General features: G+C 45.0%; 1 protein-coding gene across 8 annotated transcripts in view; it reads right to left on the bottom strand.

Annotated features, from left to right (window-relative positions):
* ARHGEF4 (Rho guanine nucleotide exchange factor 4) overlaps positions 1-25310 on the bottom strand; it is a 328802-nt gene that overhangs the window by 28964 nt on the left and 274528 nt on the right. Inside the window, exon 1 of one of the 8 annotated variants that reach the window (XM_043523023.1) lies at positions 15958-16564. The exons of 6 other annotated variants lie outside the window; for them this stretch is intronic. The gene's annotated coding sequence lies outside the window, so the exon portion shown is untranslated. Of the gene's footprint in view, positions 1-15107; positions 15843-15957; positions 16565-25310 lie in introns of those variants that run through there. One more of the 8 variants, XM_043523024.1, reaches the window with a different exon arrangement.

Below are 25310 nucleotides of genomic sequence, written 5' to 3'. Positions count from 1 at the left end.
CCAGCTTCCAACCATCGGTTCTTGTTCTGCCTTTCACTGCTGGATTAAAGAGCCCTTTAGTATCTGAGATTTTCTCCCTGTGAAGGTACTTATACAGAGTAGTCATGTCACCTCTCAATCTTCTGTCTGATAAACTAAACAGACTGAGCTCCTTAAGTGTCTCACTGTTAGGCATTTTCTCCAGCCCTGCAATCGTTTTTGTGGCTCTTTTCTATACCCTCTCCAGTTTTTCAAAATCCTTTTTAAAAAATGGACACCAGAACTGGACACAGTATTCCACTGTAAGCCTTACTAACCACATTAGCTCTTTCTGCTACAGCATTGCTCTAGAAGCTCACGTTGAGTTGCTCATCTACTATAGGGTGACCAGACAGCAAATGTGAAAAATCGGGATGGGGGCAGGGGATAATAGATGCCTATATAAAACAAAGCCCCAAATATTGGGACTGTCCCTATAAAATCATGCCATCTGGTCACCCTAATCAACTGTGACCCCTAAATCCCTTTCAGAGTCATTGCTTTACAGGATACAGCCCCCCATGTAGGTGCAGCTCTGCATTTTTTGTTCCTAAATATATGGCCTTGCATTTGGTTGTATTAAAACACAGTTTGTTTGAGTGGGCCAAGCTTACCAAGTGATCCAGATTGCTCTGTATGACTGACCTGTCCTCATCATTATTTACCACTCCACCAATCTTTGTGTCATCTGCAGATTTTATCAGCAGTGATTTTATATTTGATTCCAGACCTTTGATGAAAGTGTTGAATAGTGTTGGGCCCAGAACTGATCCATGTGGAACCCCACTAGAAACAACCCCATGTGATGATTTCCCATTGATGACTACTTTTTGAGACCTGTCTGTTAGCCAGTCCTTAATCTATTTAGCATGTGCTCTATTGATATTATATAGTGCCAATTTTTAAAATCAGAATGTCACATGCTACTAAGTCCAATTCCTTACAAAAGTCTATTACATTTACCAGTTATGTTTATCAACCAAACCTGTAATCTCACCAAAGAATAAAATCAGATTTGTTTGACAAGGCCTATTTTCCATAAAAGCATATTGCTTGTCATTAATTATATTCCTATCCTTTAATTCTTTATCTACTGAATCCTGCTTCCAATTCTTCCTGCTCCCTGCGGTAATTTCCTTCTCAAGGAATATGCAGCGGTAGGTGGTTAAAGTAGATTGAAACAGGACGGGGAGCTCCCACTGTGCCATCCCAGGAGGAAGGGGAGCTGTAGAGAAACAGGTTACCCAAGCCAGGGGGAAGAGGGATGCTATCCTTGTTTTTAGCAGAGTAGGCAGAGCGGTGCTCGCCTTTATTTGAAGCTATGTGTGTGTGTTGGGGGAAGTGGTTATAGGAAAGAACTACAACCCAGGCATCGCTTGCAGTGCTTTGCATGTTAGGGATCCCCTACACAGCACATACATGCACCTTTTGGGGGAAGTCTTCTCTTCAACATCCATTCTAAGGACAGATTTCCCATAACTTTCCCCTCTGATCGTCCATGACCGATCACTTTCATCAACCAGAAACAAATTTGGTAATGCTTTCTCCCAGAGAAATCTCATTCACTCCTGGTAGAGATATGGGAGTTTCCTGTTTTTATCATGTGTTATGTAGTAACAGAGTCTGCTAACTTTCTAGAGCTAATATCCTCAGTCTTAGGCAAAGGAAACCACAGAAGATAAAATACCACTGAATCCTTCCCAAGGTTATCATCATTCTATAAAAGACAGTTCCTGCTATCACGCCAGGTAACAAAATGTTAATTTATTACAGAAGTTGCTGTTAGTTACCACTCTAATTAACGTTGTAAAATGGCTTCCAGAAGCCCTTGTTATCATTCACTCAAGTTTCCAGAAGACTATTCTTTGAAGATGAAATTTTCCATACTCTTTTCCCAGCCTCAAACCATATTTTTTTCTGGTAGTTGTGAACTAATTTTGTTCAACTGTTTTTGAATGAGAAGATAGTAAAAACAAAACCAAAGCAATTTTCTATTTCCCATTCTGACCATCATTGTACTCACAAATGGCCGAACTCTGAACATTCAGACTTGATGTGTAGGCTCCTCAGTGAGGAATAGCAGAACCTGTGCTAGGCTGGAAAATGTGTAGTTGATCATTTAGTAGTTATGAGGGTTTGAAAATGCCCTCTGTGGAGCATGCAGAGTGGGAGCATTCTCCTATCTATGAATGCACAGTACAAGTAGGCATGCGTATAAAACTAAGGAAATACAGTGTCGTTTAAAAATGTTCAAAAGGCCTTTGGCAGTTAAGTGATTGCTTAAAGGACCACACCATCTTAAACCCACAGAGCCCAAGAACTTAAGTTGCTCTAAAGCCTTAAATCAGCTTAAGTTTAAACCCATCTAAAGCCTTAAAGTGACTTAAGCAGCTTATACCAGTCTAAGGCCTTTAAGTGGCTTAAGATGCTTCAAATTTTGGCTAGCCTGCCCTGCCCTGCCCCCGCCCCCCCCCCCCCCGCCACACACACACATGCACCCATACCCAACCTCTCTGGCCATACAGTTTGGGAACAAGCAACAGGCACCAGCTGCTAAAAGCATTGCCTGGGATTTTCAAAGTATCCTACATGCCAAACTCATATTGACTTTGAATGGCAAGTGGAAACCTTACTCCCTTAGGTCTCTTTGAACTTCTTAAGCTTTGACATTTTGCTGCACACCACAGCCACTCTAAAACTCAACATGAGACCGGACAGAACTCAAACCCTCCTGCCCCTTGAGCTGAAGACAAGTAGAACCTCAAGTCGCTGTTCTAAGTGTAGGGCCAATGGCATACAGTTGACCTGTTCTGATTCTCTCCAGTAGAGGGAAGCAACACATAGGAGCTAGTCAGTGTATTACAATATTAACTAGAGAGCAGTCACAACTGGAACTTTGAAATCAAACACCTGTGAGTTTCTTCTCTTTTCTTCTCTGGAGGTGGGAAGGAGGGAGGACTGGATTTGAATCCCCATATATGAACTTTCCATTGTGGTCTTGATTGTGGGTCAGATCCCAAACAATAAGGGACCTATTTTCCAATTCTAGCTTGGATACAGCTAAAATGTTGGTTGAGCTCATAAAATTTGAAGCCCAAACAGAGGGAATCTCACAAGAGTAGCTAATTGTACAACAGCAGCTTGAAAGATTTTGGCACCTTCAAACTTGAACCTTACTTTACGCCTGGCTTCAAACCCTATGAAACCTAACCTATACCTAACAGGAAGGAATTCAGATCCAAACATCACCTCCTCAGCCCACCTCTAATTATTTGTGACTGGCAAAATTGTTGCAACTTTTAATTTTATCTTTACTCAGGGACACAATTGGGAATGCTAGTTATTGTCTTCATTTTAATGTTATGTGCCTGTGATTATACTACATATACATGCTGCTGTGCTCTGTATTCTAGTCTCTCTCCATGGTCCTTCCCCATCCCCCTCTTTCTTCTTTCCTCAAGGATCTGAATTTCTCTTTGAGCCTCTCCTACCAATGTCCCCTTTACTATCCTCCATGATACCACCTGTCCTTCTGTCTCTTTGTTGGAGTTCAAACTTCCCCTTAAACTCCTGTCCCTAAAGTGGGCTGCTGCCAAATTTTGTGGTTCCTCCTTTGTACTCCCCGCCCCCCCATTGCTTCCTTCTCCCTCTGCAAGGTATTGCTGCCATTTTTGACATGTGGGGAGATCAGGTGCCCTTTAGCTGTGGGCCAGCAGCCTGCATCTTAGCTGGCTCCCCCATACAACCGCTGCCCCCTGTGGCTGGAGGCCACATTGACAACTCAGGAGACGCCAGCTCAGTTTTAGGAAAGCAGCGACTGCCTGAGAAGCTCATAGTACCCTTATCTCCACTGGGAGAAGTCCAATTACTCCCCTAATGGATCAGGAATCCCCTGCACCAAAAAAAGAAAAAGTTGGTAGATACACAGCCAAAGAGTTCCTGGGCATAAACACCTGGCCTTAGCTCTTCATCTGTGGAAAGACGAGGGAACCAGAAAGACTCACAATGCTCTAAGCTTTGAGCCAGACCTTTATTCCTTCCCCAGGAGACTCAGTAACTTACAGAATCAGCTGTAGCTTGGAGGAAAATTAATCTAAATTTGTTTTACAAATGAGGCAAGAGGAAACATTTGCAAGAAGCATATATAACAGTGGTGTTTGCAAACCACTTCAAATCAGCAAAAGGTCAGCATATCTCTGGTTCTGGGATAGGCAACTTGCCAGAAAGTAGCCCTCATTTTTCTTTGTGTGTAATTTAATTTTAATGGAACACGCTGCAAGGAACACACTAAAATGATTTTTATTGCTACGATTGTCTGTAAAAAATCCCCCTTGGATTAACGGTCATGTGCCAGATCCTGCCCCAAGTTAATGGGAGCTGAGGACACTCAGCACCTAACAGGAGGAGCCCCAGAATTTTCAGGATTTGACCCTTAGTGGCAATTTCCCTGGCCCCCAAAGAACTATTCAAGAATTAGCCTCTGCCTCCTTCCTTTGGCTTCTCCTGTAAAAACAACTGCAAGTGCCCAATGACCCAAAAAATTAGCTATAGTGGCAATTTCTCTATCTGTATCTCTCTTACACACAAACATATACTTCAGGCTTTCACTTTATTATGCTAGTGATCAAATAGACCTTGTCCAGTCTTCCTTTCTTAGTTGGCCATAAGAAAATCTCAATATTAGCAGGGCTGGGGCGGGGGGGGGGGGGGGAGGAGGAAATCAGAACTGATGCCGTTTCACATGTTCGTCATTAGGCAAATGTTAGTCATTCTTTTATTATTCCTTATCTGATTGGTTTCTGTGGGAGTAAAAATGTAGTCAGTCACTTTCTCCTTTTTTATTCTAACGAGCTCCTTTGTTCTAATCAAGTTCTCTCCCTAACTCCTTCTCTGAGTAAATATATGTTGTTGTTTTTAAAAATCCTATTGATGGTACATGTAATGGGTAGATAGAAGTAGCAGCTGGTTGGAATCTTTTGGGGTCCTCTCATGCTTATGCCATTTAAATATTTCCCATTTTCCTCATTCATCTGAGGTGTCAATTGCCATTTTGGTCAAGAAAGCCAGTGGATTCCCTTGGTCCGTTATCCATATTGCTGCCTCTAGTCCGTGCTGGAAAATAAGGCAGCTGAGCTGGGGCAGATCACAGGTTCTCCTCCTCCTCTTGTGTAACACTATTTCCTTACCCTAGCCAAACACACAAGTGTTCAACAGATTCCCCCTCTTCCATGGGACTGAATCCCTCAGCAATGGAAGAGGTTGCAAAATGAATCATGGGCCTTGCAATAAGCGGCTTTGCAAGGCAAGCAGAGGCAGTATTTTTGGGTGGCTAGGGCACTAGACTGACCCAGTGGACCTCCGCCCTATTCCCAACTCTGACACGGACCTGCTGTGTGATCTTGGGCAACGTCTCTTCCCTTCTCTCTGTCCGCTTCCCTTCCTGCCCTTTGTCTGTTTAGACTGTGAGCCCTTTGGGGAAGGGGCTGCATCTTACTATATATGTGTACAGTGAGACACTGATTCCTATTGGGGCCTCTAGGTGTTACTGTAATACAAATATAATAAATACTAAAACGTTCAGTTACAATTTCTTACCAGATTCCTCATGGTAATTTTCAAATCCTGCTTTTACTTATCCACTTATGAAACTTTTTTTTTTGGGGCGGGGGGGGGGCTGTTGGGGGAGAAAAAAAAATCTTCTCTGCTAGGTTCTTTATTCCAGATCCTTGATTGGTGTAAACAGGCATATCTCCTTAAACTCAACAGAGCTAGGCCAATTTACACCAGCGGAGGAGCTGATACTAGGTGTATTAAAACAATGCTGAAAGTGGCGGCTGTTTTGGAATGCCTGAAGTAACCCCAGCACAAATCTGTACCGAGGAGTAAGTCAATAGGTACAAGAGAAATGCCATTTTATTTCATACTTTGCAGCTTTTTCATTAGTTAACATGCCCAGGGATGCAATATAAATACAAACATTCCTCATTTTTTAATCTTATCTAATCTGTGCAATGGGACATTTTAAAAATCAGAACAGTAAAAGCATAAATTACAAATAATAGTTGATGGTATCATTCTAAATACTTAACGTGTTTCTTATCTGGCCAGCTCCATGCCTTAGAGCCCAGGAATAAATCACAAAGACAGCGGATGGTTATCAAAAGTCACCCTACAAAAATGAATCTAGCCTTGGAGAATAGACGTAGACCAAAACATGATCAAAAGCAAACAGCTCCCTCCTTGACATAGATCCAGTGCTCCGGAACGGAAGGGAGAAAACTTTTGTACTGTCTACATTTAAAGCAAAGAAACAAGCTTAGCAGGCCCTGCTCTCTCATTGGACAGGCCACTGCCTGTGAAATGTTCTGGTGCATTAGAGCTAGACCGCTTCTCCTGGTCCCATATTGCTGTGTAGGGGAGTGGAAGACAGTAAGGACACACCTCTGTGCAGCCCATGCGGGTCGCTTCTTGCAATTGGGTAAGTACAGAGATTGCACTTGGAATGTTCTCCCTCAGGAGCAACAAGGAAGACAGTGAGTAGGGAGTGAGGGGAGCTATGACTTTTTGCCCCCATGTATGGACCAGAGAAGCTGGCTAGCTGTGGGGTGTGGAAGAGTGCACTGTACCCCAAAAGTTGCATCAAGGCATTACTCTCCAGCACAAATGGAGAGCCAGGGGAGACACTGTGCCTCAGAAATTTGTCTGAGGCTCAACATCACTGGGTGTTCCCCATTGCGCTTCCACACTGCTCCTCAGTCAGGGCTGTGCCCAAAAGCACAACTGAGCCCAACATCTGCATTGCTGCAGTGAAGAAAACGAACAGTCTCACTGCTGGGTCTTCACCTTTGATGACAATTAAGTGAAACTAGCAAAAAACAAACAAACAAACAAAACCGAATGCCAACTTTGTGCCTTCAAATCCCAAATCACTTTCCTTTCCCATCAGTCTTTTCAGCATTGCCGATGCTGTTCGCACCCAACACGACTCCGGAATCCTTGGCCTGATGTCATCTCTCCGGGTTGTTTCTTAAACTGAGATTTGAGGCAGGTTTGAATGAGTCACGGTTTCTAAATACAGGTTGATTAACTTCTATAGGCCAGAAGTGAGGATTTCAAGGTGAGAAATCCCACTCTCAGAAACAGATGTGATGGCATAATTAGCTGTACCTAGCTTGAGACTGTATATATGACTGTAGGCAAGGCTGAGGTGCAGCAAGAGAAACAAATATAAGTGTTCCCCTCCCAACCATAAAACTATGCCCAGATACCATGAAAATGGCCATCTTACAAATAACCGGATAAAGAGATGGAAATGCCAAAAAAAATTCATCCATCATTTTCTCATTAAATATTAGGGGCAAAAGACCCAGATTCAAACCCCTACCCTGTATTCCCTGGCAACCATCCAGGGCTGCTGGAGTCTGGAGATATACAGTAACTCCTCACTTAACCATTGTAGTTATGTTCCTGAAAAATGCGACTTTAAGCGAAAGGACGTTAAGCGAATCCAATTTCCCCGTAAGAATTAATGTAAATAGGGGGGTTAGGTTCCAGGGAATTTTTTTTTGCCAGACAAAAGGCATTATATACATTTTAAACAATTTCAAACAAGCAATTTAATAAAGTTGTGCAATGCTTCGCTATAACATTGTTTGGCCGCCTGCTTTGTCCACGGCTGGCAGCCCCCCATCAGCTCCCTATGCCCCCGCACTCCAGCGCCTCCCGTCCGCTAGCGGACCCCGCAGATCAGCGCCTCTCCCTTCCCTCCCCTGCCTCCTGCCCGCTGCAATCAGCTGGTTTGCGGCGTTCAGGAGGCAGGGGAAGGAGGGGGGAGGCTGTGTGCTGCGTCCTCGCTCCTCCCCGCAGCCTCCTGAATGCCGCAAGACAGCTGACTGCCGTGGGCAGGAGGCAGGGGGAACAGGGCGAAGGTGCTGATCCGCGGGGTCCGCTGGCGGGCGGGAGGTGCTGCGGGGGGGTGTAGGGAGCTGATGGGGGGCTGCCAGCCGTGGACAAAGCAGGCGGCCAAATGATGTTATAGTGGAGCACTGCACAACTTTAAACAAGCATGTTCTGTAATGGAGCAGGGACGTAACATTGAAACAACGTTAAGCGAGAGGACGTTAAGAGGGGAGTTACTGTCTCTACCTCCAATTAGCACTTTGCTCCAGGATTTCAGAGTTGCACTGTCTTTGTAACAACTTCCTTTTTGACATAAGGATTGTTGGGCTCTTCAACTCCCATCTACGCTGTGAAATAATAATATACAGCATGTACCTAGCTCCTTCCACTGAAGAGCTGAAAGAGCTTTACAAACATTGATTCATTTAGTCTCCCACTTCCCCTGTGAGAGAGAAGTGTTGTTATCCCTATTTTACTGTGGAAGGAAACTGAGGCAGAGAGCTAAAGCAATTTGCTCAAAGTCATCCAGAATCCATGGCAGAGCCAGGAATAGGCGGCAGGCTTCCTGACTCTCAGTATTGTGCTTTCAGCCCCAAGACACTTTCCCCAGAAATCTTTTTCTGGGTACAGCAATGCTTGCCTTCCAAGGATATCATTACGGAAAGAGGGAAGTGGATTAACTGACATTACAGAACAATCAAAGGCAGCGTACAGATGAAGGCAGGAAAAGCCTTTGTACACATTTCACAAACCCCAACCCTGCTATCTTTACTGAAAAGCGTGCCCCTTAACACTCCAGCACTTGGGACCACAGCCTTGCTGAGCTGAGGTTTTTGTTCCTACAAAGGATCCAATTTGAGATAAAGAAAAGGACACGCACACATACAATTCTAGCACCTCATGGCTTAAAAGGTAAGGCAGCTATAGTTGGAGCTGGAAGTTGCCACTGTTATTCACATTGAGAGATACCCTTACTCCACATGTAGTCTCAATAATTTCAGGGGGGCATTTGTGACGTAAGGCTCTCCCCAAGCCAATTACAGAGGGCAGAGTCAGGCTTTATGGGAGAATTTTTATGAAACACACACAAAAAACATTGACTCGTTTTTCTCTCTCTTTATTGCCTTTATAAACATTATCAAGGAATTTTAATGTAAAAGGCTGAGTTAATGCAGTGCTAAGATTGCAGATTTAAACATCAACAGTCAAGAAATGCCAGAATTAAGGTTCTCATAGCAACATTAAACTGCCCAAGGGTGCACATGTGTGGTATTTTGGATAACTAGCTATGCTGTTAAATGTGTGCCTCAATATTCAGGACTGGGTATGTTAAATCACAGTAAGAACCTTCATTATTCCATCTCCTGGATTTTGTGTGTTTAAATTTGCAATCTTAACATTGCTGTAATGTAGTTTTATATCCAGTATATAGTGTGTGTGTGTACACACACATATACATACTGTACATTCTCGATATACAAACACACACACACACACACACACACAATATACACACGCAACGGAGTCAAGTGTTAAAGAATTCTGCTACTAGCTTAAAAACATGGGTGATAATAGCTTGCACTGCAAGAAGCCTTTCCCTTTATTTGTCTTTAGCTTGCTCCCAACCGTATTTCCACAACTCTGCTAGGCTCTCTCCACTGCTCACTAATGGCAGCTAGCACTTTTCAAGTCAGAAGCGGTCCAGGAAGCTTTGTGTCAGCAGTTGCTGCATGTCAAGAACAATGGAGCTGCCATGGCAGTCAGCAGTGGGGTATATCAGTGCCCTGGAAGCACCATCTGCCAGAATTATGCTTCCAACCAGACATCTTGGTTGTCTCCAGAAGCAGACCGCTAGCAGAAGCAATGACCGCTAGCAATTTTAGGACTCATATGCTCCCCAGGATCCACTCCATTGGCTACTGCTGCATCACCTTTGAAGGGTCACAAAAGTTAATGCAAATGGTATTAGAATGGTTTCAGAGTAGCAGCCATGTTAGTCTGTATCAGCAAAAAGAACAGGAGTACTTGTAGCACCTTAGAGACTAACCAATTTATTAGAGCATAAGCTTTCGTGGGCCACAGCCCACTTCATCGGATGCAGAGAATGGAACATATAGTAAGAAGATATGTATATATATATATATATACACACACATACAGAGAAGGTGGAAGTTGCCATACAAACTGTAAGAGGCTAATTAATTAAGATGAGCTATTATCAGCAGGAGAAAAAAAACTTTTGTAGCGATGATCAGGATGCCCCATTTAGACAGTTGACAAGAAGGTGTGAGGATACTTAACATAGGGAAAAAGGTTCAGTATGTGTAATGACCCAGCCACTCCCAGTCTCCATTCAAACCCAAGTTAATGGTATCTAGTTTGCATATTAATTCAAGCTCAGCAGTTTCTCGTTGGAGTCTGTTTTTGAAGCTTTTCTCTTGCAAAATTGCCACCCTTAAATCTTTTACTGAGTGGCCAGAGAGGTTGAAGTGTTCTCCTACCGGCTTTTGAATGTTATGATTCCTGATGTCAGATTTGTGTCCATTTATTTTGCGTAGAGACTGTCTGGTTTGGCCAATGTACATGGCAGAGAGGCATTGCTGGCACATGAATGCATATATCACATTGGTAGACGTGCAGGTGAATGAGCCCCTGATGGCGTGGCTAATGTGATTAGGTTCTGTGACGGTTTTACTTGAATAAATACGTGGACAGAGTTGGCATCGGGTTTTGTTGCAAGGATAGGTTCCTGGGTTAGTGTTTTTGTTGTGTGGTGTGTGGTTGCTGGAGAGTATTTGCTTCAGGTTGGGGGGCTGTCTGGAAGCGAGGACTGGTCTGTCTCCCAAGATCTGTGAGAGTGAGGGATCATTTTTCAGGATAGGTTGTAAATCTTTTATGATGTGCTGGAGAGGTTTTAGTTGGGGGCTGAAGGTGACAGCTAGTGGCGTTCTGTTATTTTCTTTGTTGGACCTATCGTGTAGTAGGTGACTTCTGGGTACTCTTCTGGCTCTGTCAATCTGTTTTTTCACTTCAGCAGGTGGGTAGTGTAGATTTAAGAATGCTTGATAGAGATCTTGTAGGTGTTTGTCTCTGAGGGATTGGAGCAAATGCAGTTGTATCTTAGAGCTGGCTGTAGACAATGGATCGTGTGGTGTGTCCTGTATGGAAGCTGGAGTGAGAATGCATCTCACTCCTAAAGCCATCAGCTGCTGTGGCCGAGCAGAAAAGGGCAAAAGCTGCTTCCCGGGACAGATATGAAACTGGTGGTGGCAGTGGATGGGAGAAGAGTGGAAGAGGAGGGTCACTAATATGTTAACAATGGACAAATTTCCCCCTATATTTAGCCTGTGACAAACACCATCTGTGACTGGAGAATTCCTTCCTGTCAAGAAACACTTTCTTATAACCAAGAAAACAGGCAACATCACTTGGCAAATCGTTAAGTGCAACGTTAAGTTTATACTAACTTCCGGAAAAGCATAATGAGTATATTCCCTGCATTCAGTGTTCAGCTTGTGAGATCTGAAGGACACCAGGGTGGGGTGAAGACCTTGGTAGGCAGTGAGGAGCCGTGGGTTTTTCCTTCTTCTTTGACATATTTTGCAATCTGATTCCTTCCACAAGCAAAGGCTTATATAACCCACATACCTCCTGGATGTGGTGTTCTGTCCCACCTAGTAGGCAGGCTGGCAGGGAAGGAGGAAGAGACAGATGGACGTCAGCCTTAGTTAACAGCAAGCTGGCTTTCAGCTCACACAGCAGAGGCTCATGCACTAAACTCCAGAGGTCCCAGGTTTGATCCCCATGGTCCCAACGACCGGGGTCTATTGGTGTTACACTTGCTCTACAGAAGTATTTTTATGAACTCCCCCAGAAATAAACCATTTCAAGTTGGTACAACTGAGCAATATCTAGAGGAGGGCAGAGTCCTTTAGAATCTGGGGAACCATTCTAACTCTCCTGCCAATTTTTGGCAGATATTTTAAAAAGGGGGCTTCTGGGACCTCCCTCTGGCACATCACTGGGCAGTGTGTAATGGACAAAAACAGACTGCAACTGGGTGATGAGAGTCCTGATATTGAATTCCAGCAACTGCTGACCGGCTGAAAAAGGAGGTGGGGAAAAGCCGAAGGATCGCTGGCAAATGGCTAAGTGACAAAAAGCATGATCAACTACTGATCAGCACAGAATTATTTTGGTTTCATGACTCTACCTTAACAAACAGGACTGTGTTTGGTCTTCAAAGATTGTAATCAATATTTCAGGGTGTATGCATGTCACCCTGCCCAGACATGGTTTGTGTATATTAAGACAAACGATTGGGAGATCAATGGATGCATTCTAACTAGGACTGTCAATCACAGTTAACTCACGGGATTAACTCAAAAAAATTAATTGTGATTAATCGCACTTATAACAATAGAATACCAATTGAAATGTATTACATATTTTTGGATGTTTTTCTACATTTTCAATATTGATTTCAATTACAACACAGAATACAAGGTGAACAGTGCTCACTTTATATTATTGTTTTTGATTACAAATATATACACTGTAAAAATGATAAAAGAAATAGTATTTTTCAATTCACCTCACCAAGTACTGAAGTGCAATCTCTTTATTGTTAAAGTGTAACTTACAAATGCGTATTTTTTTTGTTACATAACTGCACTCAAAAAATAAAACAGTGTAAAACTTTAGAGCCTACAAGTCCATTCAGTCCTACTTCTTATTCTGCAATCGCTAAGACAAACAAGTTTGTTTACATTAATGGGAGACACTGCTGCCTGCTTCTTAATTACAATGTCACCTGAAAGTGAGAATAGGCATTCGCATGGCACTTTTGTAGCTGCCGTTGCAAGGTATTTACATGCCAGATATGCTAAACATTCGTATGCCCCTTCATGCTTCAGCCACCATTCCAGAGGACATGCTTCCATGCCAATGATGCTCATTAAAAAAATAATGCGTCAATTAAATTTATGACTCTACTCCTTGGGGGGAGAACTGTATGTCTTCTGCTCTGTTTTACCCGCATTCTGCCATATATTTCATGTTATAGCAGTCTCGGATGATGACCCAGCACATGTTCGTTTTAAGAACACTTTCACAGCAGATTTGACAAAACACAAAGAAGGTACCGATGTGAGAGTTCTAAAAATAGCTACAGCACTTGACCCAAAATTTCAGAATCCGAAGTGCCTTCCAAAATCTGAGAAGGACGAGGTGTGGAGCGTGCTTTTAGAAGTCTTAAAAAAGCAACACTCTATGTGGAAACTACAGAACCCAAACCACCAAAAAAGAAAATGAACCTTCTGCTGGTGGCATCTGACTCATGATGGAAATGAACATGCGTCAGTCTGCACTGCTTTGGATTGTTATCAAGAAGAACCCATCATCAGCAAGGAAGCATGTCCTTTGGAACGGTGGTTGAAGCATGAAGGGACATGTGAATCTTTAGCGCATCTGCCATATAAATATCTTGCAATGCAGCTACAAGAGTACCATGCGAACGCCTGTTCTCACTTTCAGGTAACATTGTAAACAAGAAGCAGGCAGCATTATCTCCTGCAAATTGTAACCAACCTTGTTTGTCTGAGTGATTAGCTGACCAAGAAGTAGGACTGAGTGAACTTGTAGGCTCTAAAGTTTTACATTGTTTTATTTTGGAAAGCAATTTTTTTTTGTACATAATTGTACATTTGTAAGTTCAACTTTCATGATAAAGAGATTGCACTACAGTACTTGGATGAGGTGAATTGAAAAATACAATTTTTTTGTTTTTTACAGTGCAAATCTTTGTAATAAAAATATAAAGTGAGCACTGTACACTTTGTATTCTGTGTTGTAATTGAAATTAATATATTTGAAAATGTAGTAAACATCCAAAAATATTTAAAACAAATGGTATTCTATTGTTGTTTAACAGAGAGATTAATCGTGTGATTAATCGCGATAAATTTTTTTAAATTGCGCAATTGCTTGGCAGCCCTAATTCTAACTAATATTATCTATAGCTATATTTCTACAGAGGGAGTCACCATTAATATCCTTGGTTCTTATCCAAAAACGCCAGAGGTGTACTGCACCTTATCAAGACATAGAGCAGGATAGGTATTAATAGCTGAGACTTCCAACTTTCTGTAAGCAGTTCTGATACCCTGTGGCCCAATACTGCTCCCGTTACTGTCAGTGACAAAACTTGGATTGACTTCAGGAGGAGCAGGAGCCAGCCCTCAAAGGCATCAAAGCTTGCTTAAGCCTGGTGAAAAATGAAGATCAAATTCTGCTCTCATACGTTCACAGGCATCTGCCAGTGATTTCACTGGGAGTTGGGACTTGTGCACCCGAGAACAAAGTTTAATGTTGGACCTTTAATATTTTGAGGGATTTGCTTGGCTGTATCTATAATTCATCCCTACCTATAAACAATCCCTTTTCCCTAATACCTCTGTAAAGTTATAACTTTAAAAAAAATTACGATCACAGAATAATCGCAAAGCTAGAATGGGGAGATCTCTTTGAAAAGCAGATTTGTTTTTTAAACAGCTTGAGAAAACAATGTATGAGTGAGAATTCAAAGGGCTGGATTCACCATGCTGTCCTCTAAGGAATGTTTGTATATTTTGATCACTGACATTAGATCACGGATGGTACTCAGAAAAGCACCATGGGATCTGATTTGCAGTATCTCAGCCCTGTGATCCATGGGATAATATATGGGTGTCAGGTATGGTTACAATGAAAGACAAAGAAATACACATTTCATTTCTGTGTGTGCTGAAGTGGCAGGATTTTGACACAACATCTATGTATTACTCATATGCATGTAAATAACCAGTACAGAGAACATCATACGTGATATGACACAGACAATATCACAACCAAAGCTCTCCAAATATCAGCTCAGACTCCACAAGTCATTAATATTCAGGTCTGAAAAAGATCATGGCAGCTCCAATAACATCACAGGGAAATGCACTGGCCTTATGAAACCTGCATCTCATTTGCATGCTGCTTGCAATTGCAAAATGAAGAGGGAGCGTGTTGATTTTTTTAAGGGCTTGGACATTTTACTGAGCTTTTGCTGTGCCAGTAAAAAACCAGTCCCATGGCTTCCTTTCTAGTGTGTCTTCTTGAGATTCATTTGCCTTTAATGCTACCAGTTAGAATGTTGCTCCACTTACGTGCCACTGCTTATGTCTGGAATTTCATGATGTAACAAGCCTGGTGATGTGACATCACCAAGCTGAAAAAGCTGTGTCGGGGGCTCAGCTTCATTCCCCTTCTCTTCTAACAGGCCTATTTCAGTGCTCCTGGAGCCAATGATCACGCTGTGAAGGGATATTGTGTTTCTACGAGAAATAAGGGGCACGAAAGCCGTTTTCTGTCCAGTGATTTTGCCAGCCATTTTAGCAGACATGCACATCTATACAAGCATGGGGTGGTAATTAAAGAAACAGGATAAAAGCCAACAAAATGCTCTTTCCACACAGTTGCAGCTTTGTGTCAAACATGGATTCCTGATGCACTCGCAGGATCCATTATTAATCAGTTACAGTTAATTGGACATTACTCACATCCCACCACACAGCACATATTTCACAGTGGCAATTAGAAAGCAATGCAGGTTTGAATGGATCAGGCTTTTGACAGCACCTGTAGCTGTTGCTTGCACGATGGTTTGCTATAAAATGATTGCCACTCAACAAGCAAAGAGAGTGCACAGTCTGTACAGCACTTGGGGATCCTGTGGGTTGAGAAGTGCTACGCACAAGTATGGGATCACCATTGTTCTGAATGGGGGGTGTTTAGCACCATGGGTAGCACTTATTCAATTGCCAGGGCTGGCTCTGTTACCTCTTTCACTTTCAGTGGTGTAACGGTGCTCCGGACAGCAAGGCACAGACGATGACAACAAGGAGTGGGGGGTTGGGGGAGGAGTGCTGACTAATCAAAACAACAAGGGGTACTGTCAGACACACGGGCACCGTGATGGGAGACAGGCAAACCAGAATCAGACAATGACAAGCTGACCTGCTGATCTGTCGCCCAGTCCTGGAAACCCCCAATCCACCACCACCACGCAACAACCGTCCTCCTTCAGTGAAACGCCAAGAGGAACATCAGCACCACATTAATGAGGATGAGGAAGAGCAGGATTACAAAGACCACTACCCGCTGGGTCTCCGGGTTCATGTTGCAGCGGAGGAACGTGTGAAGCGCGCTCCATTTATGCCTACTTCGGTCTGGCCCCTTCGCCATGGCCAGCGATGGCCCGCTCAGCCCTCAGACAAAAACAGTTCTTTAGCTGATTACTGCACGGTTCCTGGGGTGGGGAAAGGAGGGAGGAGGGAGGGAAGAAGGGAGTTACACACAATAGAGCTCTTCTGCAGCTGTCAGGAGAAGTCTAATGGACTCGGTATAGCCATTATCGGTACATAACGAGATACAGCACACATGCCAGAACCCCACTTCCTCCCATCAAGCAGTCCAGCTTATCTCCTTCTAACTCAGCACAGCAACGGGTTTCCAATTCTTCTTCAGCAAAGCAACCGCCTCCGCTGCGTTAGCAGAAAGAAGACATTAAATTCCTTATTGCAGGAAGCCTGCGCGTGCTGGTGCACAGCGATCCCAGCTGCGATACTGGCTTTCCAAAGAGCCACTCAGCTATTTGCTCAGCTCGGTATCCAGGATACATGCAGGCCCTAGCAACAAGGAGAGCAGGGAGGAAAACGTGGGGGGTGAGGGCTCTTCTAAGGAGGGTCAGGAGTGGATTAGGCAGCTGCCTTTTTTAAATCCTTTCTCCCGTGCTAAGAGCATGCCACAGTCGGAAAGAAGGCTAATGGAGCTCCCTCATAGGGGCTATGTAACTAATGTCCACACAGTGTGACAGCACAGAGGCGGGGCACATCTAGGGTTGCAAGGATGCTTCAGTTAAATCCAAGTTCTAAAAGCACAGGTGTGGATTAGAGGAAGGATGGATTTGGGGTTAAGGCACCAGACCGGGATTCAGGAAAACTGGGTTCAATTTCCACCACAGCCTTTCTGTGTGGCAGGCAAGCCACTTAACCTTTCTGTGCCTCAGCTCCCCATCTCTAAAATGGGAATAATAATATTTCCTGTGTCTGTCTTTTCTATTTAGATGGAAAGTTCTTTGGGGCAGGTGCTGTCTCTTACTCAGTTTGTGTACAAATTAGAAAGATTTCAAATTTAGAAATTTAAAAAAATTAGGAAAATATGTAGTGATTTTCCCCTAGCGCCCGCCCCCCGCCCCAATGCCCCACAGCTGTATTTATTCTTTTTCTTTATATCACAACAGTGGCTAGAGGCCCTAATCAAGATCAGGACTCCCACTGCAGTAACAACAAAGCAGAGGAGGGGTGTGGGAAGGAGGGGAAGAACACGATGCCGATAAATGCTCAACTTGCTTCCATTATTGTGATATATATAACACACAAACCATCTTTTTTCAGCTGTTGGCAAGATTTGTAATCAGGACATCACCTCACTGAAGGTACCAACATTGACCATCATTTCTTCTTGAGGATTTATATTGCTCAACTTCCTTTCTGAGAGTTGCCATCTGGTTTTGGTTTTTTGTTTTAAATTGTGCTACTTTTGGGAAAGCGGGTTTTGGGTGGGAACTGCTGCCCAGAGAAATCATTTCCTCTCTGTTGTTATATTTTGGTAGTGTGTAAAATATCTGTCCTTTGCAGATATTGTTATAAAAAACAAGCCTGTAACAATGGCAGCTCACTGGTAGCTGCATGTGAAGAGTACTGTGAATCATCACTGACACCTAAATGGAGAGCAAGATATACAATGCCCAGGTGGAGGGGGCTTAAGACTCCAATGTATATTTAATACATGGCATATAATGCTCCATTTTGTCTTCAAGCCCCATTAGCAGTTTTGGCTGGGAATCAGCAGCTTTGCCATTCACTGCCTCACATACCAGGGGCTGTGTATCCATACCACTTTTGAAAATCTATTTGAGGTTGTCAGATCTATGCTGTTGATCTCCAAAATCTGTTTTTTTCTGGTGCATTTCAGCATGAGGATTTGCTGGTACGATGCCTTACTGGAAAAGAGTAGGTTATTTACTTGTAACTGGAGGTTCTTCGAGATGTGTGGTCCCTATATGAATTTTAAATGTAGGTGCTCACGCAGGCCAGGCACTGGAATGATTTATAGCAGGGTCCGTTGATCCACACGTGCATCATTCTCATGTCTGCAGCTGAGACTATAAGAGGCCGTGTGGATCAATGCTACTCCAGTATCCCTACCACCAATAAGCAGTGTAGTCTGAAGCAGAGGGGATGGAGGGCGGGTATCGAAATCCAAAGAGGGATGACATCTTGAAGAACCTCCAGTTACAGGTAAGTAACTACTCTTTTTCTTCAAGTGATGGTCCCTGTTATGGATTCCAGACCTGGGTGAGTAGTAGCAGTGATCAGCGTGGAGAAAGATGTGAAGACTCGTGAGGAATTATTGTCTATAACAAGCGTGGCCCAAGGCTGCACCTGCAGCTGCCGCCTGGGCAAGGAAGTAGTGAGACGTGAAGGTGTGGATGGGGTGCCACATGGCTGCACAGCAAATGTCCTGCCATGGCACGTCTGCAAGGCAGGCTGACGTGGCCGCATATGCTCGCGTGGAGTTTGCTGTGACTCTAGGAGGTGGAAACACATTGGTGAGTATGTTGAATTCGTGAATGCAGCAGGAGATCCATGTGGAGATGCACTGTGAGGAGGGGGCTTGTCCCTTGCATCAGACTGCAATGGCAACAAAGAGCCGGGGCGATACACAAAAGGCACGGGGGCGGTGGATGTAGAAGGCCAGTGCACGCCGGACATCGAGGGAGTGTAATTCTCTTTCCCTGTGGGAGGCATGGGGTTTGGGATAGAAAAAGGGGAGGTGAATGCACTGATTAAGGTGGAATTCTAACACCACCTTTGGTATGAATTTTGGGTTCAGGCGTAAGGAAACCTTGTCCTGTGGAAGACTGTGTAAGGGGGGGGGTCGGCCATCATGGCCACCAGTTCACTAACGCATCTTGCCCATGTGATGGCCACCAAGAAGATCCCCTTCATGGAGACATGGGAGAGAGAGCATGTTGCAAGGGGTTCGAAGGGCGGCTTTGTGAGGGCAAAGAGAACAAGATTAAAGTCCCAGGAAGGTGTGGGGTTGAGTATTGGGGGTACATATTCAGCAGACCCTTGCAGAAGCCAACTGTGGTTGGGGGTGCGAAGACAGAGATACCATCCACCGAGGGGAGGAAGGCACTGAGTGCCACCAGGTGGACCTGTTTGGAGTTAGTTATGGGCGAGGTCTGATGTTTTGAGGTGGAGAAGATAGTCTAGTACGACAGGAACAGCTATGAAGTCCAGCGGGTAATGGTGGCGGTGATCCCTGGAGGTGAATTGTTTCCATTTTCCTTGATAGAAGGCCCTGGTAGATGACTTCCTGCTTTGCATGAGGATATTGTGCCTTGTTTCTGTGCAAGCTCCATCCAAATACCAAGCTGTGAAGTGCAGTGGGCTTGGGTTGGGGTATCAGAGCTGGCCCCACACCTGTGTGAAGAGCTCCAGGTGTGTGCAGAGGAGGAGCGGGGTGTGAGCAGAGAGGCGGAGGTGGTCTGTGAGCCAATACTGGTCAGGCCAAAAGGGAGCTAACAGTATAACCATCGCTCAGTCCTGGGAAATCTTATGCAGAACTTGTGGGATGAGCGGAATGGCATAGCATAGGTTACCAGTCCAGGGGAGGAGAAGGTCATTGCCCCATGAGTCCTCCCTCACGCGCCCCTTGGAGCAATGAAAGTGGAGTTTGTGGTTCTTGCTGGTCATGAAGGGGTCCCATCGCAGAGTGCCTCACCTGTGGAAGACAGATTGGAGTGTAAGACTGTGCAGTTTCCACTTGTGGTCCATGTAGAAGGACCTGCTGAGCATGTCTGCAACGGAATTGTGGGAGCCTGAGAGGTATGTGGCCTGGAGTATGACATAGTGTGAGATGCACCAGTTCCACAGGTAGATGGCCTCTGCCCAGAGAGAGGGGGACTTGGTGCTGCCTTACTTGTTGACATAGACTACTGTTGCCATGTTGTCAGATAGCAGTTGAATGTGATGGGATCGTATTGGGGGAGGAACTCCCGGCAGGCAAGGCAGATGGCCTTAACTCCAGGATGATGATGGGCATCCTGGCTTCTCATTGTGTCCAGATGCCCTGGGCTGTGTGACCATTCAGGTGGGGCCCCCAATCGGTGACAGAGGCACCTATGGTGAGACTAGCATGCGGGGTGGGAAGTGTAAAGGGAGTACTGACCATGATCTTAGAAGAGTCGATCCACCATGTGAGGGAGGCCAAAACAACCTGGGGGGAGCAGGGCGGTTTTGTCCAAATGATCTGTCTGTGGTCCGTAGATTGACAGGAGCCACAGCTGAAGGCAACGCATATGGAGGTGGGCATGGTACTGAGGTACATGCCACCATGTGGCTGAAGATGGAGACACATCAGCAGATGGAGGTGCGGGGGTTGCAGTGCAAATCCAGGATTATAGAAGGAAGGGTGGCAAAGCGGTCTACTGGGAGAAAAGCTCAGGCCATGATAGAATCCAAGCGTGCACCAATAAAGGTGATCAGGTGGGTAGGGACGAGGACCGACTTTGCCTCGAGTGTTGCCAAGAGTGTTGAGGAGATTGTGAAAGGCCAGGATGGCCAATGAGAGGTGTTGGTGGGAAGGCACAATGAGGAGCTAGTGGTCCAGATAGGGAAATACAGAGTGGCCGAGATGTCACATTTACACTCTGACAACAGTGAAGACTTTATGATGACCCAAGGAGTCACCACAATACCGAAGGGGAGGACATGGAACTGGTAATGGGAGTGTCTGACTGTGAAACGGAAAAATTTCTGGTGGGCTGGGTGAATGTCGATGTGAAAATAGGCCTCTTTCATGTCGAGAGCCACAAACCAGGCATCCTGGGAGAGAGAAGGGATAATCATGGGGAGTGCCAGCATCCAGAACCTGAATTTCCTGATGAATCTGTTGAGTACCCAAAGGTCCAGAATAGGACAGTGTCTGCCTCCCTTTTTTAGAATGAGGAAATATGGGGAATAAAAACCGTGTCTCCAGTAAGGAAGGTGGACATGCTCTATGGCGCCCTTGAGGAAGAGGCCATGCACTTCCTATCGGAGGAAGTCTCAATGGGAGGGATCTCCATGGTAAGTGTGGGGTGGACAATGTGGGGAGGAATAAGAGGAATTCTATGGAGTACCCATGATGGATGATCTCCAGTACCCAACGGTCCATGGTGATCTTTCCCCAATTGTGGGCGATCAGGGCAAGACAGTCCCCAAAGATGATACAGGGCACAAGGGGAAGGGTGGGAGAAGGTTTACAGTTCTCAACCCGTGAGTCAAATCTGATGCTTGGACTGGTGTTGCAAGAGAATTGATGAGGTGGAGGTGATGGAGGCGGAGTAGTGTGATCGTTGAGGTCGCTGGCAGCAGCGGGGTGTCTCCTACTGGTGTGGATAGTAGGGCGGGTAGGGGATGTGGGGAAGGGGCAGAAGGACTGCTTCTGCTGCCATTGCCTCGGGGCCGAGGTGTAAATGCCAAGAGACCACAGAGTGGCACAAGAAGGCAGTAATGAGGTGTCCAGGGATCCAGAGAAAAGAGGGGAACCCAGATATGGGAGCAGCCGCTCTTCAGTGGGCAGTAGCGGTTCCAGGTGGCGGGGCGTGTGCAGAAACAAGTGTGGCAGGCTGGAGAGTCTGGGTGCCGTCAACAGTGCAGATGGCACAGGTGGCAGTTGCATCGGTGATGATGCCAGAGTGCTGACTGGGGCCAGTGGCTGTACTGGTGGATCACGCCGATGCTTGTCCTTGCCCTCTGTCCAGGGCTGCTTGGGACCTCTAGCAGCTGAGTCAACACGCGACTTCTCACCCAACCTGGCTTGGCAACACTGCAATTTGTGGGCAGTCCAGGTCTGCCCTTATGCCCATGGCCATACTTCTTGTGCTCATGGCGGGGCCTGTTGGACTTCGGTGGTATCGATGGAACCAGCATCTGAGGGGTAGACAGAAGGGTGCTCGCCACCAGAGATGGATGCTGGTCCTGGATGTGACTGCGCATGTGGACATATAGCTTGCTCCATAAGGAACTTGTGGGGACAAAGTTCCCTGGCCTCCCATGTTCAGGGAAGAAACAAGTGGGAGATGGTGCAGCTGGTAGCAACGTGGGCTTTCCCGAGGCACTACAAACACCACTGATGCTCACTGCTCACAGAGAATGAGTGAGAACACAAGGGATAGTATTTGAAGCCAATTTGCGGGGGCATAACCCCTGGGTGGGGATGCCTCCCCAACAGGGGCAGAGTTCCATTATGGAGCAAACCTAACTGTAACACTAAAGGATGCTACTTTTGGTGGGGAGGGGAAAGGTGGTTGCTGCCCTTGATGAGGTTACTCATGCCTTTGTCTCCTCAAGACTGTGTTACCTGCAACATGCATTGCATGAACACTTGAACCTCAGCGAGAATAGGATATGGCTGCTTGTTTGTTACAACTATGCTCTGGAGTCTGTCCTGGCTTCCAACTCATTTTGACCTTTAAAGTCCTAAGCCCACTTCTCTGTATGTGTGACAGCACATCAGCTGGAGTGACTGAGCCCATTTCCTGAGAGATTTCAGAGTAGCAGCCGTGTTAGTCTGTATTCGCAAAAAGAAAAGGAGTACCTGTGGCACCTTAGAGACTAACATTTATTTGAGCATAAGCTTTTGTGAGCTACAGCTCACTTCATCGGATGCATTCGGTGGAAAATACAGTGGGGAGATTTATATACATAGAGAACATGAAACAATGGGTGTTACCATATACAGCGTAACGAGAGTGATCACTTAAGGTGAGCTATTACCAGCAGGAGAGCGGGGGGGGGGGGAACCTTTTGTAGTGATAATCAAGGTGGTTCATTTCTAGCAGTTGACAAGAACGTCTGAGGAACAGTGGGGGGGTGCAGGGGGGGAATAAACATGGGGAAATAGTTTTACTTTGTGTAATGACCCATCCACTCCCAGTCTCTTTTCAAGCCTAAGTTAATTGTATACAGTTTGCAAATTAATTCCAATACAGCAGTCTCTCGTTGGAGTCTGTTTTTGAAGTTTTTTTGTTGAAGAATTGCAATTTTTAGGTCTGTAATCGAGTGACCAGAGAGACTGAAGTGTTCTCCCACTGGTTTTTGAATGTTATAATTCTTGACGTCTGATTTGTGTCCATTTATTCTTTTACGTAGAGACTGTCCAGTTTGACCAATGGTACATGGCAGAGGGGCATTGCTGGCACATGATGGCATATATCACATTAGTAGATGTGCAGGTGAACGAGCCTCTGATAGTGTGGCTGATATGATTAGGCCCTATGATGGTGTCCCCTGAATAGATATGTGGGCACAGCTGGCAACGGGCTTTGTTGCAAGGATAGGTTCCTGGGTTAGTGCTCCTGTTGTGTGGTGTGTGGTTGCTGGTGAGTATTTGCTTCAGGTTGGGGGGGCTGTTTGTAAGCAAGGACTGGCCTGTCTCCCAAGATCTGTGAGAGTGATGGGTCGTCCTTCAGGATAGGTTGTAGATCCTTGATCATGCTTTGGAGAGGTTTTAGTTGGGGGCTGAAAGTGATGGCTAGTGGCGTTCTGTTACTTTCTTTGTTGGGCCTGTTCTGTAGTAGGTGACTTCTGGGTACTCTTCTGGCTCTGTCAATCTGTTTCTTCACTTCAGCAGATGGGTATTGTAGTTGTAAGAATGCTTGATAGATATCTTGTAGGTGTTTGTCTCTGTCTGAGGGGTTGGAGCAAATGCAGTTGTCTCATAGAGCTTGGCTGTAGACAATGGATCGTGTGGTCTGGATAAAAGCTGGAGGCATGTAGGTAGGAATAGCAGTCAGTAGGTTTCCGATATAGGGTGGTGTTTGTGACCATCGCTTATTAGCACCGTAGTGTCCGGGAAGTGGATCTCTTGTGTGGACTGGTCCAGGCTGAGGTTGATGGTGGGATGGAAATTGTTGAAATCATGGTGGAATTCCTCAAGGGCTTCTTTTCCATGGGTCCAGATGATGAAGATGTCATCAGTGTAGCGCAAGTAGAGTAGGGGCATTAGGGGACGAGAGCTGAGGAAGCGTTGTTCTAAGTAAGCCATAAAAATGTTGGCATACTGTGGGGCCATGCGGGTACCCATAGCAGTGCCGCTGATTTGAAGGTATACATTGTCCCCAAAGGTGAAATAGTTATGGGTGAGGACAAAGTCACAAAGTTCAGCCACCAAGTTTGCCGTGACATTATTGGGGATACTGTTCCTGATGGCTTGTAGTCCATCTTTGTGTGGTATAGAGGGCTTCTACATCCGTAGTGGCCAGGATGGTGTTTTCAGGAAGATCACCGATGGACTGTAGTTTCCTCAGGAAGTTAGTGGTGTCTCAAAGATAGCTGGGAGTGCTGGTAGCATAGGGCCTGAGGAGGGAGTCTACATAGCCAGACAATCCTGCTGTCAGGGTGCCAATGCCTGAGATGATGGGGCGTCCAGGATTTCCAGGTTTACGGATCTTGAGTAGCAGATAGAATACCCCAGGTCGGGGTTCCAGGTGTGTCTGTGCAGATTTGTTCTTGAGGGGTCTTCAGCTCCAGAACTTACTCTCCCACTTGATTTGCTGACCTTCAGGACAGCCTGCAAAGCTTATTTATTCTTGCAGACTTTCCATGAGTGGATTGGGGTTGGACACAAGTGAAATGAAGGGGATGAATCTTATTTGTGGGGATTGGGGAAGTTTTGGAGAGGCTAAGTAGGGTGAGTGGAAGAACTTTCTTTAGGGTAGGAGAATGATTACATATATTTTCATAAAACAGGATGCAGGCACAAAAGAAGAAATTTTTTTAACACAAAATTCTGTGGAAGAAAAATATATTTTGCATACAACTGTCATCACAGCAGAGCTTAGAAGACGTCCTAACCCAAAGATCATATCTGTCATGCCTCTTACTTTATGTTACAACCCCTATTGCATAAAGCTGGAATGCATGAGTCAGGTATAATGTATTTAATGTTTGTATGTCTTAAAGTTCAAATAAAGTCACCCAGCCTCCTTGCTGACCTTACATAATGGATAATCTGACTGTGAAGGCATGAATGGCACAGATACTGCAATCTGACATTGGTTGTGATACATCCCTTGTTTCTACTACCTTGGCAGGTCATCCAAACCATCCAACATCATTTCTTGATCAGGAAAATTTGTACCTGGAAATAATTTCCATGGCAACTCAAACTGTTTCCCTGCTGCAGACAGCTAAAATACAATCGCTCAGTTATTAGCTACTATTTTGTGCACTTTTCATTACAGAAATCTGGTT

This window comes from Chelonia mydas, chromosome 9 (assembly GCF_015237465.2).
Source record: "Chelonia mydas isolate rCheMyd1 chromosome 9, rCheMyd1.pri.v2, whole genome shotgun sequence".
Classification (NCBI taxonomy): Eukaryota; Metazoa; Chordata; order Testudines; family Cheloniidae; genus Chelonia; species Chelonia mydas.
Note: the sequence above shows the minus strand (reverse complement) of the source record. Positions and strands in the feature narration are given on the sequence as shown.